Below are 17,053 nucleotides of genomic sequence, written 5' to 3' on the forward strand. Positions count from 1 at the left end.
AAATCATATGAAATTGCTACTTGATTCAATATAATATTATGTTCCACATTGGGCTGTGTGAGGATTAAATGTATTACTAAATGTAACAAGTTTAGAATTGTGTGTGTGGTGCATGGTAAGTGTTCAGTATATCCTGGGTATTATAAACAAGAGTTTATGCACAAAAAGATAGTCTTCAAAACTACAGAGAGCAACACCAACAAATCCAATGAACATTTCTCTGAACCTTAAATAAATAGAAAAAGAATTAAAACTATGGTTTCAAATAGTTCAGAAATTATATTCATTTTGGAAGCTGTTGTCATAAGGACCTCCTAGAACAATGTCTGCCAGACCTTAATTTTGAGTCAATAATGTACCGACTGTCTACTATTTCAACACCGAGAGAGAATATTATACACTAGAGAGCCAATGAGAACATCATAAGAAAGATGAGAAAAGAAAATTTTACTTGCTCCTTTTTCCCAATAGCTCATCCTTGGTGAACAGAAATCTTGGGGGACCTTCTATCTGTATGTTTTTGATGAGACCTCTTGTATATTGAAACCCTAGATAAAAACATGCCACTTTGGCAAGTGTCTCAGGTAGCACTCTGAGGGAATTACACTAGGGAATCACAACTTTGATTCATAATATTTACATGAGAAACTCAGAAACTGACATTTGCGTTCTGAGCCCTGGGTAAAAGAGAACCAAGGGGTCTCTGTTTTGAACCGCCACCACCATTACTAAGAGCTGTTTCCTTCAGAGGGCACTTGATCTAAAGCATACGAGTGCCCACCTAAGCATTCCACACAGGAAAAGGTGAGTATCTGAATCCCATGTGTCCTTGAACCTTTTAATCTTCATGAAGTCTCAGCCTTCTTACAACCATACTGGAATTTCATAAAGATACCTGTCAAATGGTTACTCATTTTTTCCTGTAATGCATTCAAAGGCAGAAAACTACCTTTTTTTTTTTTGTATTTCAACTATTTTGCTAAGGATTCATTGATCTCTAGGTGAGTAAGAGTAGTGACACAGGACAGGTGATTTTGTGAATCCTCCACAAATAGCAGTCACAGGGCATTCAAACAGACAGGTGGTGAAAAACGGCAGCAGAACAGAAAGCAACAGAAATTGAAAGCATGTGCCACGATCAGTTTTCAAGTGGTCTGGCCATATGTACCATATTTTTACACAAATAACTTGTGCCTTTTATGTTTGCTTGCCAACCACTGTCTTTCCCTGAGGTATTTTCATAAGTGCTTCTATGTCAATTTTTAACATAATTCTGTAAAAATTTGCATAATGTAGTTTCCAAAATACCTCCAGTTAGGGAGGGTATGGGTGGCAAAAAAATGTAGAAGGTGCCTGTTATTATGTAAAAATACGATAATAGATCACAGCCCCACATCTGCAGTGAGAGTTACCAAGACTGCACAACAGATACCGGGGCTTCTCTGGTGAGGGCTGTTATTAGTGGGTCAGCCTTGTGAGGCAAAGAATACAGGAAAGACAGTCGACTGGCCAAAGAATTAGAGTCAGGGAAATGGGAGGATACTGCAGCTCTGCTCCTTTAATAGAGGTCAAATAAAGGAACTGATTTAAAAAAAGAAAATTAAAAAATTGAGATTTTATAAAGGGTAACTAGTAAGTCATAATTTGGGGGGTTAAAAGAGCCACAGCAAGTTTGGCTTGATCATGAATGGACAGTTTTATGCTGTAAACCTGTTGCCCTCAATTTGATTGTGATTTGTGGTCACCCCTTGTGTTACAGACTGGAACTGAGGTACATAGACTTTTTTGGCTATAATCTTTATGGACACAGATTGCCAAGCATTTCTTCCATGGTACCACTCAATGGGTTTAAATCACCAGCCTTTCAGTTCATAACCAAATACAAACTGCTTGTCCTCTAAAAAAAAAAAAAATTTTTAAATTCCTCATAGGAAAGTATAGAATTGACCCAGAGCTTGGGAGTGTTGCTGTCTGCATATGGCAAACTATCTTGGAGTCAGAGGAAAGCCAATCTCAGGCTACACATTACTGGATACCTCACTTACATCTGCTGGGAGTTGGCAGTTTGAACCCACCAGCTGCCCAAGGGGAGAAAGATGCAGTAGTCTGCTCCTGTAAAGATTTACAGCCTTAGAAACCCTATGGGGCAGTTCTATGCTGTCCTGCAGCATCATTATGAGTTGCAACTGACTCGACGACAGTGTGTTTGGTTTGGTTTTAAGTAATGCTTATTTTATTTTTATATTTGCTCAATTTCCTTCTCTGATAAAAGATATAGGACGAAGTTTTAAATAGAATATATGCCTGCTCATATAAGTAATTTATTGATAATTCATGATTAATAAAATAAAACCAAACCATTGCCATGGAGTTGATTCTGACTCTTCTTGACCCTTTAGGGCATAACAATGTATGACAATTCCAATTTCTCCTCATCCTTGTCAGACCTTGTTACTGCCTGTCTTTTGAATTATAGTCATCCTAGTGGGTGTGAAGAGGTGTCTTGTCGTGGTTTTGATTTCCATTCTTCTATTGACATGATGTTGTGTATCCTTTCATGTGTTTACAGGCCATTTATATATTTTCTTTAGGCAAATGCCTGTTCAAGTCTCTTGCTCATATTTTTATATGTGTGTTTGTCTTTTTGCTGTTCACTTGTAAGAATTCTTAACATATTCTAGATGTTGTTGTGGTTAGGTGCCATCTAGTCCAGTCATTACTGTTCGATGCATCAAATCTATTCTTGAGGCACTCCCTAAATTCAGGTGAGATATAGTCAAGGTCATCCTTTGGCTCTCATGAACTTATTTTAATTTTCTTCAGCTTCAGTTTGCACTTGCATACGAGCAATTGATGGTCTGTTCTGGAGGTGACCCCTGGCCTTTTTCTGACTGATGATATTGAGCTTCTCCATCATCTCTTTCCACAGATGTAGAGGATTTCATTGCTCTGCATTCCATCTTTTGAGGTCCATTTGTTTAGTCACCGTTTATGTTGTTGTTAAAAGGTATTTCCAGTGAATAAGTTGTTAGTCTTGTAAAATTATATCATGGGATCTCCCATGTGGTTTCTAATACCAAGGCCATATTTTCTAACTAACAACCCTTCATCTTTGTTTCCAACTTTTGCATTCCAATCACCAGTAATTATTAATGCATCTTGATTGTACGTTTGATCATTTCAGGCTTCAGAAGTTAGTTAAAAATCTTCATTTTTTTTTTTTTTTATCTTTGGTATTAGTAGTTGGTTTATAAATTTGAATAATAGTGTATTAACTGGTCTTCCTTGTAAGGATAAGGATAATATCACTGACATCATTCTATTTCAGCATAGATATTGAGATGTTCTTCTTGAAGACAAATACAACACCAGTCCTCTTCAATTTGTCATTCCTGGTATATGATAGTTCAATTCAAAATGGCCAATACTAGAAATCAAACTAAATATTGCATTGGGCAAATCTGCTCCAAAAGACCTCTTTAAGGTGCTAAAAAGTAAAAAATGTTACCTTGAGGCCCTGGTGGCACAGTGGTTAAGAGCTAGGCTGCTAATCATAGAGGTTGGCAGTTTGAACCCACCAGCTGCTCCGTGGATACCCTATGGGGAAGTTTTACTCTGTCCTATAGGATCAGTATGAGTTGGGATCAACTAGAAGGCAGCAGATTTTCTGGTATGAACCCAAGCCATTGTCTTTTCATTTGCCTCATACGCATGTGAAAGCTGGACAATGAATAAGGAAGACCAAAGAAGAATTGTGGTATTTGAATTATGGCTTTGTTGAAGAATATTTAATATACCATGGATTGACAGAAGAACAAACAAATCTGTCTTGCAAGAGGTACGGCCAGAATGCTCCTGAGAAGGGTGAATGGCAAGACTTCATCTCAGATACTTTGGATATGTTATCATGTGGGACCAGTGCCTACAGAAGGACATTACGCTTGGTAAGGTAGAGGATCAGCAAAAAAAGAGGAAGACCCTCAGTGAGATGGAGTCACACAGTAGCTGCAACAATGGGCTCAAACATAACAACAATTGTGAGGATGGCACAGGAGAAGGCAGTGTTTTGTTTTGTCATACATAGGGTTGCTATGAATTGGAACCGACTACACTGCACATAACAACATTATTAATATATAGAAATGCAATTGAATTTTTCATGTTGATTGTTAAGCTGGAACTTTGCTGAAATTTTAAATTAGCTCCAATACATTTTTTATGGATTTTCCATACACAAATTTATATAATCTTTTAATAGTTTTGTCTCTTCCTTTCCAACATGGTTACCTATTATTTCATTTTCTGACTAATTGCTCTTCCCTGAATCTCCACTATAATATTTAATAGAAATGGCTAGAGAGAACATTGTTCTCTTGTTCTTGATATTTGGAGGAAAGTATTCATTCTTTCAGCATTATGTATGATGTTAGCTGTGGGTTTTTGTTTTTATGAAAAAAAAAGATTTTTCAGCATGGCATGTACTCATCATATTGTATCATCAACTTCTAATGTCTTACATCCAGCTGACACTTAGTTTCATTTAAATTTGAGGAATCTTGTCAAAAATACATTAAGAAAAGGGAATTTTGCAGTATGTTAAGAAAAGGGAAATTTGGAGTTGCCATTTGTCCCTTCAAGGAAGAGTTGGTTCCCAAGAGAATTACAAGAAAGGTGCCTTAGTCATCTGGTGTTGCTTTAACAGAAATACCACAAGTGGATAGCTTTAATGAAGAGAAATTTATTCTCTCACTGTCTAGTGGGCTACAGGCCCAAATTCAGAGGATCAGCTCCAGGGGAAGGCTTTCTCTCTCTGTCAGTTCTGGAGGAAGGTCCTTGTCATCAATCTTGCCTTGGTCTGGGAACATCTCAGCACAGGAACCTCAGATCCAAAGGACGCGCTCTGCTTGTGGCACTGCTTTCTGGGTGGTATGAGGTCCCCTTGTCTCTCTGCTAGCTTCTCTCTTTTATATCTCAAAGAGATTGGCTTAAGACAGTATCTAATCTTGTAGATCTCATCAATATAACTACTGCTAATCTATTTTATTACATCTTAGTGATAGGATTTACAGCACTTAGGGAAATCACATCAGATGATAAAGTGATAGACAATCATAAAATCATACAAGGAAATCATGACCTAGCCAAGTTGATAGATATTTTGGGGGGACACAATTCAATCCATGACAAAGGGTCTAGCAAGGAGTGACAAACTAGAATGCCTTATGGATCAAGGAGGTAATAGAGATATATGAAGGGATAAGACAGAGATTAGTAGTTTGAAAAATGCACATTTTTTGAAAGGCTCTAAATTCAAATATATTTCTCAAGCACTGTGTTACCAAAAAATACATATCTACTGGACTACTCCTTCCCAAGTTCAGCGATTTACAATCATTGATGTAGAAAGATAAGAGAGCATGGCAGCTAAACTCAGGCTGCTGAGCGACAGTGATAGTAATACATTCCTCATGGCCATGGCTTTCTAACATTCAATTTGCAGTTGCATTCTGCCTATGGTATAATAACTTTTTATACTTGAACCTTTAATAAAATTGTGTTATATTCATCAGTTATGTGTTAATGGGGCCTTAAAAAAACAAAGGATAGCAGAAGCAGTCCTATCAGTTCCAGGAAATAATGAGTAGCCAAGGTGCGAAAGAACCAACAGAGCTATTATCCAAGATAGGTGCCAGGTAACAGCAGAGAAGCAGGCTGTAGTGTGAAATGACCCAGGAGAGGATATAAGATAAGCACCCTTTCTTCAGTTTTAAGAATAATGGCCCAGGTGGAAGGGAGCATAGGAGAAACATGATGCTAATATGTGTGATTGTACTTGACTCATCTCATTTGAATGTCTTTCTTAATGGTTCCCAGGTTATTACCTGCTCTGGAAACATGTGAGTTATATTATCATACTGAATATATCTGAAAATCATTTTGAAATTTATTTATGATACAATGTGGCTAAAGAACTCAGCTAGTTACCAAAAGGTCAGTAGTTCAAATCCACCAGATGCTCCTTGGAAATAATATGGGGCAGTTCTGCTCTGTTCCTATAGAGTCATTATGAGTCAGAATTGATCTGTCAGTGAAGAGTTTGACTTCCTTTTTTTACCTGATACATGGACCCCCTGGGTGGTGCAAATGATTAAACAATTCAGCTGCTAATCAAAAGATTTGAGGTTTAAATCCACTCAGAGATGACTCAGGGTAAAGGCCTGGTGATATATTCCCAAAAAGTCACCCACTGAAAACCTTGTGGAGCACTGTTCTACTCTGACACACATTGGGTTGCCATGAGTCAGAGTAAACTTGACGGTGACTGTTTATTTATTAGTTTACGGCGTTTGAGTCAAAATTGACTCAACAGTAGTAGGTTTAGTTTTTTGGTTTTATATTGTACACACATTTTTTGTTAAAAATTCAAGCTCTGCTCCACTCAGATTTATTTAGCACATATTTTTCCTAATTTTTAAGGTTATTTTTCCTTGATTTTGGAACCTTCTATTTCTTAGCTATTAGAGTTTTTTAAACTCTTTTTGAAAACAAAATGGAGTTCTGAAATATCTAAGATGTATTAACTTGTGAAAAATGATTCAAGTGATTTAAGACTTTGCAAAAAAAAATAACCTACAAAAGACATTATTTTAACTTCAGATGGTTTTTGTACGGTAGGTATTTAATACACAAGACAGACACTAAAGTTTTACTACAGGGTATAGAATGACAAAAAAACAAAACAAGACACTAAATCTTTAATATTGCTTGGTATGTTTGTATCTTATGTTGTACCAGCACCATCCCATGTATATGGTTTTGAAATGAAATTAACATTAATTTTCTTTGGAAATTTTATGTACTATACTTCATTACCACTATCTTAAGCATGCATTTGGCAATGTGATAGCTAACAATTTTTAAGTCTCAAGTGGCTTTGAGATGGTCTCAGGGAACATCTAGCTCAATCAGCATAACACACTTTATAAAGAAAATGTTCTACATTCTACTTTGGTGAGTAACATCTGGGATCTTAAAAGCTGGTGAGCAGCCATCTAAGATACTCCATTGGTATCACCCTTTCAGGAGCAAGGGAGAATGAAGAAAACTAAAGACACAAGTGAAAGATTGGTCCAAAGGACTAATAGACCACACCTACCAGAGCCTCTACCAGACTGAGTCCAGTTCAACTAGATGGTGCCCAGCTACCACCACTGACTTCTCTGACAGGAATCATAATAGAGAGTCCCAGACAGAGCTGGAGAAAAATATAGAGCAAAATTCTAATTCACAAAAAAAGACCAGACTTGCTGGCCTGACATAGACTGGGGAAACCCAAGAGTATGGCCCCCAGACACCCTTTTAGCTCAGTAATGAAGCCACTCCTGAGGTTCCCACTCACCAAAGATTAGACAGGCCCATAAAACAAAATGAGACCTAAGGGGCACAACAGCCCAGGGGCAAGGACTAGAAGGCAAGAGGGGACAGGAAAGTTGGTAATAGAGAACCCAAGGTCTAGAAGGGAGAGTGGTGACATGTCATGGGGTTGTTAACCAATGTCATAAAACAATACCTGCACTAATTATTTAATGAAAAGCTAGTTCTATAAACCTTCATCTAAGATACAAATTTAAAAAAGAGAGAAAAAAAATATAGTGGCTTTGAGAATTTTGTAGTCCATAAAGCAGTTTATTTTTTCAGTCCTAAAAACCTTATTATTTGATGTTAGATTTATTATACTGTTTAACGTATGACATATCTAAGGACAATTTAGGAGTTATAAATAATGATATATTCATCATATCAATGCCTTCATTGTATCAAAGAGAAGCTCTGCAGTGATACAACTCCATAAAAGACATTTACCAATCCCTAAGACATTTTAATTGGAGAATTAACATAATTTTTTACTGTTTGCAGAAGCACATGTAATAAACTACCAACATTTTTAATGATTTCAATTCTGACTTTATTTTTCAAAACAACTCAAATAATTGTGTTCCTGAGAAGGTGAACATTTTTTCTTGGTACTATTACTAAACTCTAGACAAATCTCTTTGAAATAATAATTTTGCAGTGTTCTGATGTTATCTAAAGACTAACATTCACTCTAGAAAGATTGCCTCACACTCATGGATAAACTCTACTCCTGTAGATAAGAAGCTTTGACAACAAGAGAAAACTATATCAACAAACAAAAAAATCCTTCAAAATGTATGTATTTAAAATTTTAGAGGACTTCAGTTTTAACAATAATCCACAAAGTAGTAAAAACCGCCGTAAGCATTTGAAAATTAAAGATTGAGATTATAATAACCTTAGCCATTAGTGTTGTACTTGAATAATCTTGGAACATGAAAGCAGAGGAGTCTGTAGAAGGTGCAATGTTGGCTTTATATTTACTTGTTTTCAGGTATCACTTGCACAGTGTAACTAAAAATACCTTCAGCAAACATTTATTGGCAAATTGATGATTTGGGAGAGGTAATGGTTTTTTGATTAATTACAAGTTTTGAACTCAATTATGTCCCTTTATCCATCAGCCATTCATTGAGCAATCCGAGCATGGATAAACGACAAGTGTAAGATTCACCACTGTGGGATTCAGTCTACATGCTGGTCTAATTAGAATCACACAAGAATGTTAATTATTAATATCACAGTTTTTCCAGTTCTTATGTCCTTTTAATGTAGCATGTACTTTACACATGCTTTGCCTTTAGCCAAATGGTGTTTCCAGGAGATTTAAGTATTAGTGCAAGTCTTTTACTATTACTTTTGTTTCACATAGTTATATCAAATTTACCTGTACTATTAGGACAACACCATCCAAAACTATACTGAAAATCCACTGTCACTGAGAATAACTCACTTTAGTCTCTCAAGTTTCAGTTTTTTCATCTATGATATGGGAATAATAAGCTCATACTACATAGGGTTGCTAGGGAGAATATATTAAATAATATTTATGAAATGCCTGGACAGTTCTAATCACATGGTAAGCCCTGAACACCACCCTATAACAAAAAACAACATCATCCTCACATAGAACCATAAAACAGTCATCACAGTATTCCATGCCAGGAACTCATCAACTTCCTTCAAAACTTACATCTCAGAGATACAGACATTATTTCTGCTTTGGTTTTTAATGCCACTGAGGGAGTGATAAAAAATCTGATTTGAAGGTGAGTGTGAAATACAACAAGACAATATGCATATGACATGCAAAGACAACATGGTCAAAATACCATGTAAGTTTTCCATCCTGTAGCCATGGTCCCCTGGAACAAAAGCTCCAAGGGTCATGGACCACACCAGGTTATACAAGAGTTAAGTAGCACACGGTATTTTGGGAATGAATGAGATTTACATTCAGTCATAGGAACTTCTGACTTCTCATTAGAAAATGTGCTTCCTTCCTGGATGTGGGGCTCAATTTGATATACTTAATGCTAGCCATTCAGTTACTTCCCAGAGCCACTATTTCTATATTTTTAAATTGTTACCAGTAGACAAGGTACTCTTTAAAGGGAAGCCAGCCTATATCAGTGATCAATACATTATTTTTATACTTTAATATTCTCCTCACATTAATTTCAGTAAATAGTTTCTCTGAAATGATAAAGAGATAAGACAGGAGAGCAGACATGACTAGCTAGAAGAGGAAACTGAAGCTGAAATGGTGATGGATCCATATAGAGCCAGAGAGGTCTTCTCTCGTATGGTGATCACTTGTTTATACTATGCCTAATTATAGGCAAATATTTAACCACTATTTTTTTTTATGAGCCTAATATATAAAATAAGTATACGAATAATTGTTGTGGAATTTTTGGATAGTGCAAATGGTTAATGAGCCTCAGAAGTAAGTCCTGCTGATCTACTTCCAAAAAATCAGTCTTTGAAAACCTTGTGGAGCATAGATCTCCTCTGACACACACGAGGTCCACGTGAGTCAGAATCAACTTCATGGTAACAGGTACATGTTTCCTGGTAGTATTTGTTCTGCAGAAGAGTTGAGAGGATTGCAAATAAGGCATCGAAGGTGCTTTATTGTTGTAACTGTTGTTAGGTGCCACTGAGTCATTTTTCAACTCATATCGATCCCACGTGACAAAGTAGAACTAGTCCATATGGTCTTCTAGGCTGTAACCTTTACAGAAGCAGATTTTCAGGTCTTTCACCAGCGGAGCTACTAGGTGGGTTTGAACTGCCAACCTTACAGTTAGGAGCCCAGTGCTAAACCATTGTACCACCTGGGTCAGAACACTCAATATTCTAAGTTATCAGAACAGACAGATCTTTGGGTGTTCAGAGACTGTTTAGTACAAAGACTCACTCTTACAACACAGAAATAAAAACAAACAAAAAGATATAATTCTATCTGGTGTTTATTTGCATGACCCATAATCCCAGAGTATTTAACTTCCAACACAGAGACAGGAGAAGAGAATTAGAGATACCTGAACGATAAGACTTGCATTTGTTTCACACTGCATAAATAAATACCTACCTCAAATTTCTTCTTCTCTTCCTCCATAAAATTCCCAGAAGAAAATGGCAACAGGAAATTACTCCATAGTCACTGAGTTCATCCTTGTTGGGCTAACAGAAAAGCCAGAGCTCCAGCTGCCCCTCTTTCTTTTCTTCCTAGGAGTCTATGTGGTCAGTGTGGTGGGGAACCTGGGCATGATCACACTCATTGGGCTCAGTTCTCACCTGCACACTCCCGTGTACTATTTCCTCAGCAGTTTGTCCTTCATTGATCTCTGTCAGTCCACTGTCATTACCCCCAAAATGCTGGTGAACTTCGTGACAGAGAAGAACAACATCTCCTACCCTGAATGCATGACTCAGTTCTACTTCTTCATTTTCTTTATTGTGTCAGAAGGTCATATGCTGGCTGTGATGGCATATGACCACTATGTTGCCATCTGTAATCCATTGCTTTACAATGTCACCGTGTCTTATCAGGTCTGCTCCCGGTTGGTAGTTGAGGTATATATGATGGGCTTGATTGGTGCCACAGCTCATACAGGTTGCATGCTAAGAGTGGTTTTCTGCAAGGCCAGAATAGTCAGCAATTACTTTTGTGATGTTTTCCCACTACTGGAGCTATCCTGCTCCAGCACTTAAATAAATGTAGTGGTAGTTTTGTGCTTCAGTGCATTTAATGTTCTTGCACCAACATTGACCATCCTTGGCTCTTATGTCTCCATCATTGCCAGCATTATACAGATTCACTCCACTGAGAGCAGGTCCAAAGCCTTCAGCACATGCAGCTCCCACATTTTGGCTGTTGCAATCTTCTATGGTTCTGCAGCATTCATATACCTGCAGCCATCAAATGTCAGCTCCATGGACCAAAGCAAAGTGTCGTCTCTGTTTTACACCATTATTGTGCCAATGCTGAGCCCCCTGATCTACAGCCTGAGGAATAAGGATGTCAAAGTTGCTCTCAATAAAATCATTGAGAAAAGACTATTTTGCATTAACAAAGATTTATAAATCTTGGTGAAGCTGCAGTATGAAAGGAGTCCAGACACTGCAACATATGTACAGAACTAGTGACATTATTGCCAACACTTGATTATTTGGAAGACAGGTCCCAAGTATAATACTGGATTCATAATGTCACACGGAGGGCTGTCACATGGCTGGCAATGTCAATTCTAGAAAGTCCCAGAAGTCACCCTTAGGAACCCATATTACAGCTAATCTTTTTTTTTTTTTTTTTAATCTTCAAGGGCCTTCATGTGGGGAGGTTATAATTTACATACATGGGATTTGGCACTTTGTTAGATAAGACTTAGCTGTCATAATTCATCAAATGATCTGTTTGGTGTGTATGCTTTGATCTTCTGAATAGTTTGTGTATTGGCCCTTGTTTCTAATAAGTGTACAAATTTTTCAGGAAAAAAAATTGATCTCTGAAGTAAATAATTTTTAACCATTTGAAACCTACAAAGGTCAATCCTACCTAGTGACTAAGTACAGAGAACTGTATTAAGAAATATGGGGGCAAATGATGGATGGTAAGACATAATTCCTGCCCACAAGATGGTAACTCTGTGGTGGAAGAGATCGATAGACCGATCATGGCTGAATATATTATGTGTATTTTTACTTATGTTTTTATACAACATGCTTTTCTTCATAGTTTTAGTATTGTACTGCCACCTCCATTTCCAGGAGAATCCTATATTCATTTTCCCTTATTTTTAAAATATTTTTCTTTTTGCCCATATTATAGAATCACAGATGTAGAAGTGACATTTTTTGACTATGCATTGAAATCATATCAATGAGTTATTCATGTCTGGTGGGTTCAAACCGCTGACCTTTCAGTTAGTGGCCTGGTGCTTTACCCATTGTGCCACCAAGGCTTCTTATATAATTATTAAGAAGCACAATTTTGCACAGGTTTTATGGATTATTTTGTTACTACATTTGTGCCCTTCTCACTCTAATTTTCAAAAATGGCTTCAAAATAAATAGATTAAAGGCCACATCAGTCATTAATTAAAACATTTAAGGTAAACTCAATTAAGCAAATTATTGCAATTACTCTATTTACTATTGTAATTTTTGTATGATAATAAGATAACATTTAATAAATATTTTAATCAATATTTAAAAATATAAATTTTATACCTAATAATGTAATTCAGTCTTCATAGAGAATTTAAATAATCTCTATAACGCATATGTTTCCAGTCTTTTAAAACAATTCTCTTTTACTTTTAAAAGAAAAAAAGTTATTAACTCTCCATGGTAGGCATGTTAGGAACTCGAAGCAATATCTGCAAGATGCTTTCATTCAGCCTCCAAATTAAAATATTCCAAGCTTAATTGTTTGGATCATTGGGGCGGGGGGGGAAGCCCTTTTAAGTATTATGTCTTAGGTTGTTTTATTTTCCCTGTGGAAAATCACTTTAGAAAATATATTTCATCTATATCTTCAATATTTTCTGAAATTTTGAACATTTAAAAACTTAAATAGCTTAGCATGAAGCCTACTGGATGTCTAGCAATATCTATCACATCTTTGTTTGAGATCCATAATGAAACAAGAGCAATAAATTACACTTATGTGAGAATATTAAATACTTGAGACCCAGTGGTGAAAAAGGGAAATTCTAATTGTTTCTTTTCCCAAGAGTTGATACTTGTGAGATATGAATCTAGTGAGAGGTCATTATAATTGTTTGTTTCTAGTCAGACCCATAGCATCTATACCCAAAGAATAAATTCTTTATGTCATATCAACCAACCGATGCAAAGGGCCTTGGGCATCAGTATTATAAGAGATCAAGACCAGTGACTTATAACAATTGCCAAAGGAGACTTTGAGGTTATGCCTCATTCAACATCAAAGAGTACTGCGACATTAGTATTCAGAGCTATCCACCAGGATCATCAGAATAATTTTCCCGTCCAGAACAAAGGAGAAAAATGTACAGAGCTGAACTCTTTAGGAAGAAGGATATTTATGTTTGAATCCCAGTCTTTGACTTTTAAAATCTTAGAGTCTTCTGCTCTAGCCTCCCTCCGAATGTACTTAATGATGAACATAACTAGTTATATGTCTCCACTTGTTCTCTGTCTTAGTTATGCAGTGCTGCTGTAACAGAAATACCACAAGTGGTTGGCTTTAACAAGCAGAAATTTATTTTCTCACGGTTTCGGAGGCTAAAAGTCTAAATTCAGGCTGACAGCCCTAGGGAAAAGCTTTCTCTCTCTGTTGGCTGTGGAGGAAGGTTCTTGTGTTTCCTGAGCTTCTGCTCATGGGTGATCTTCTTGTGACTTGGCATCTCTCTTCTGCTATCTCTGCTCCTCTCACTTGCTTAATCTCTTTTATATCTCAAAAGATACTGACTCAACATACACCCTACTCTAATCCTATCTCATTAACATAACAAAGGCAACCCATCTCCAACTAGGATTATAACCACAGGCAAAGATGTTAGAATTTATACCACATATTTTGGGGGGATATAATTCAATCCATGGCATCCTCACTCTAATATGCATACACACAGGTTTCCTTATCATCTCCATGTCCTCTACATTATAAAATTATGGCACACATTTTTTGTTTACTCATTTCACTTCAGTCATAGAGATAGCTTTGTTCATTAATATTTAGTCTATGTTAACTTATGTCTAACCTTCTTTCAGAGATTTCATTTAGCATGTTTTTATTGAGACTCATTATGTGCAAGTCACTTAGCTAGGCCCTTTTTTTAGTTGACAGTCTAGGGAAGAAGAAAAACCAGTACATAAATCATGATAAGTAATACAGAATTAAATGGTTAAGTGCTAACTATAAACATAAACAAATTCGTGGATATATAGAAAATGGTCTTATTAACTTGGTCCTTCAGCTATGCCTTAAATATTGTAATGGATTTCATAGAGAGAGGAGTTGGAAGAAGAAGAAAGTTGAGGAAGTGTGATGAGTCAAAACCAAGAGCCTACCAAACACCCTTTTGTGGAATAGCCAAAGTATGCAATGTTTGTTGGGAAATAAAAGAAAAAATTTATAGTAAAAGTAATTTGTTGTTAGATGATACAAATCTTTGGGTGGCATGAAAATTGGTCTGAACATTATAAATCATGGAGAATATTGATGACTTTTAAGAGTTTAATATTCAGTGAAACAATTGTGAACCTCTGTATTATGTCTGTTAATGTAAAAAGGACAAACAGGAAAGACATGCTAAGAAAATAAATCTTGGCCATAATTATGGAAATGAAAATGTTGGGTAAATGAAAGATATTTTAGAGAGAAACTCAATAGGTTGTGATTGAAGCAACACTAACATTGATGAAGTTCTTGCCAACAGCTAATTACTGTACTAAGTACCTTCCAGGTGTTGCTTTATTTAGTTTTCACACCACATCCAGGACATAGATATTATCGTCTTTGGTTTTTTTTTTTCCAGAGGCTTAGAGAGTGATCATACTTTGCCCAAGGTTACACAGCAAGTATATGTTGAGTTGAGATTTGAATGCAGGGCTGTCTAACAATAACCCGCTGCTGTCGACTTAGTTCCAACTCGTAGCGACCATATAGCACAGAGCAGAACTGCTCCATAGGGTTTCCAAAGATTGGGATTGGACCGGATTCAAACTGTCAACCTTTTGGTTAGCAGCTGAGCTCTTAACCATTGTGTGTCTGATTAAATTTATAAAATCATGAAATACAGGAATTGAAAGAGGTATTGAAGATGATATATCCAGTGTTCCATTGAGTGCTTTTGTCCTTGAACAATATAAATGCTAAGTGATAATTCAGGCTATGCTTGAGTAGTTCTAATTGTGAGTACATGGCTGCACACTAAGGCAACTGATTTCATTTCTGGATGTGTCTGACTGCTAGAATGTTCTTACTTGTGAAACAAAACTTATCTCTCCATGGTTTCCAGCAGTTAGTTTCACTTCAATCTTTTGAAGACATGTAAAAAAAAGTCCAAAAAAAACAAAAAATCAATTGTTGTAGAGTTGATTTTCACAACTAGTGACACTATATGACACAGTAGAAATGCCCCATAGGGTTTCCAAAGCTGTAAGCTGTACAGAGTCGACTGCCACATTCAAAAGTCTGGAACCAACAAAGACAAGAATGGAATGGGGGCAGTGTTGTATGTAGCAAGTAGAAATGGATCAAGAAAGTTTAGCATAAATAGGATTAAATACTTACTGCTTGGCTTGCAATGTCATTTGGTGGGCATTCAGACTTAAAGGTGAATGGTGTTATATTCACATTTCTTTATTCAATAGAAAAGTAAAAGGACATTAAATATGCAAAAATATCAGTAACTAAGAAATTGGAATAATGTATCAGAATATAGAAAATACACACATTTGTATAATATTAAGGGAACTGAATGATTCACAATTAATTGAATTTATTTTTATGGAAAAATTGACATTATACTGAAAGGATATTTGAAAGAGTTTTACTGTAGTGATGGAAAAAGAGTAGGTTTTTTTTTCCCTTTCTTTATATTTTCAAAAAATATAGTTTTTGTTTTATTGGTTTATCAAGAAGTCCTGGTGGCACAAATGTTTAAGGGCTTGGCTTCTAAACTGCTAAACCCATCCAGCGGCTTCACAGGAGAAAGACTTGGTGATAGGCAACTGTAAAGACTACAGCCAAGAAAATCCTATGGGGTTGTTCTACTCTATCACATGGGGCTGATATGAGTTGAAATCAGCTTGTGGGCACCTGAAAATAACATTAAAAACACTGGCTTATCAGTTATAACCTTGTTTTTATTTTTGGTCATTGGTAAAGGTTTTTTCACTTTAACTTAGCCTATCTTCAAAAAATATCATACCATCATGTACAATATAGGAAATTTATAGTAGACTTCCACTCCCCTCCTCCTATGATCTGTACTACTGTTGTTATTCAATTTTACGTCTACATATGTTATAAAACCCATAATACGTTGTTATAATTGTTCATTTGTATTTACCTTTTAAAGAAATTTCAGATTGACAGAAATGTCTTTTATATTTCCGTGTATAATTGCCATTCTTTATTACTTTGTGTAGATAGAAATATCCATTCAGTGTATTTTCCTTTTGTGAGAAGATGTCCTTTAACATTTCCTGAAGTTTGTGCCTAATGGAGACAACTATAATTATTACTATTGTTGTTATTATTGCATTTATTCATCTGTCTGATACCATGCCAGAAGTTGAGCCCCTCAGGTTGGAAGGCACTCTAAAGACAACCAGAGAAGAGCTGTCTTCTCGAAGTAGAGTCGACCTTAATGAAGTGATGGAGTCAAGATGGAGTCAAAATGAGACGAAACAACTGCAAACATCCATTAAAAACTAGAACATGGAATGTCTGACATATGAATCTAGGAAAATGAGAAATCATCAAAAATGAAATAGAAAGGATAAACATCAGTATCCTAGGCATTAGTGAGCTGAAATGGACTGGTATTGGCCATTTTGAATTGGACAATCATACAGTCTACTACTCTGGGAATGACAAACTGAAGAACTATGACGTTGCATTCATTGTCTAAAA

At 36.2% G+C, this 17,053-nt stretch overlaps 1 pseudogene; it reads left to right on the top strand.

The window, feature by feature from the left end:
• The first annotated feature begins 10,557 nt into the window (after positions 1–10,557).
• On the top strand, positions 10,558–11,508 carry LOC100673915 (olfactory receptor 8G50-like; annotated as a pseudogene).
• Positions 11,509–17,053: the final 5,545 nt, after the last annotated feature.

The sequence above is a fragment of the Loxodonta africana genome, chromosome 15, assembly GCF_030014295.1.
Source record: "Loxodonta africana isolate mLoxAfr1 chromosome 15, mLoxAfr1.hap2, whole genome shotgun sequence".
Lineage (NCBI taxonomy): Eukaryota > Metazoa > Chordata > Mammalia > Proboscidea > Elephantidae > Loxodonta > Loxodonta africana.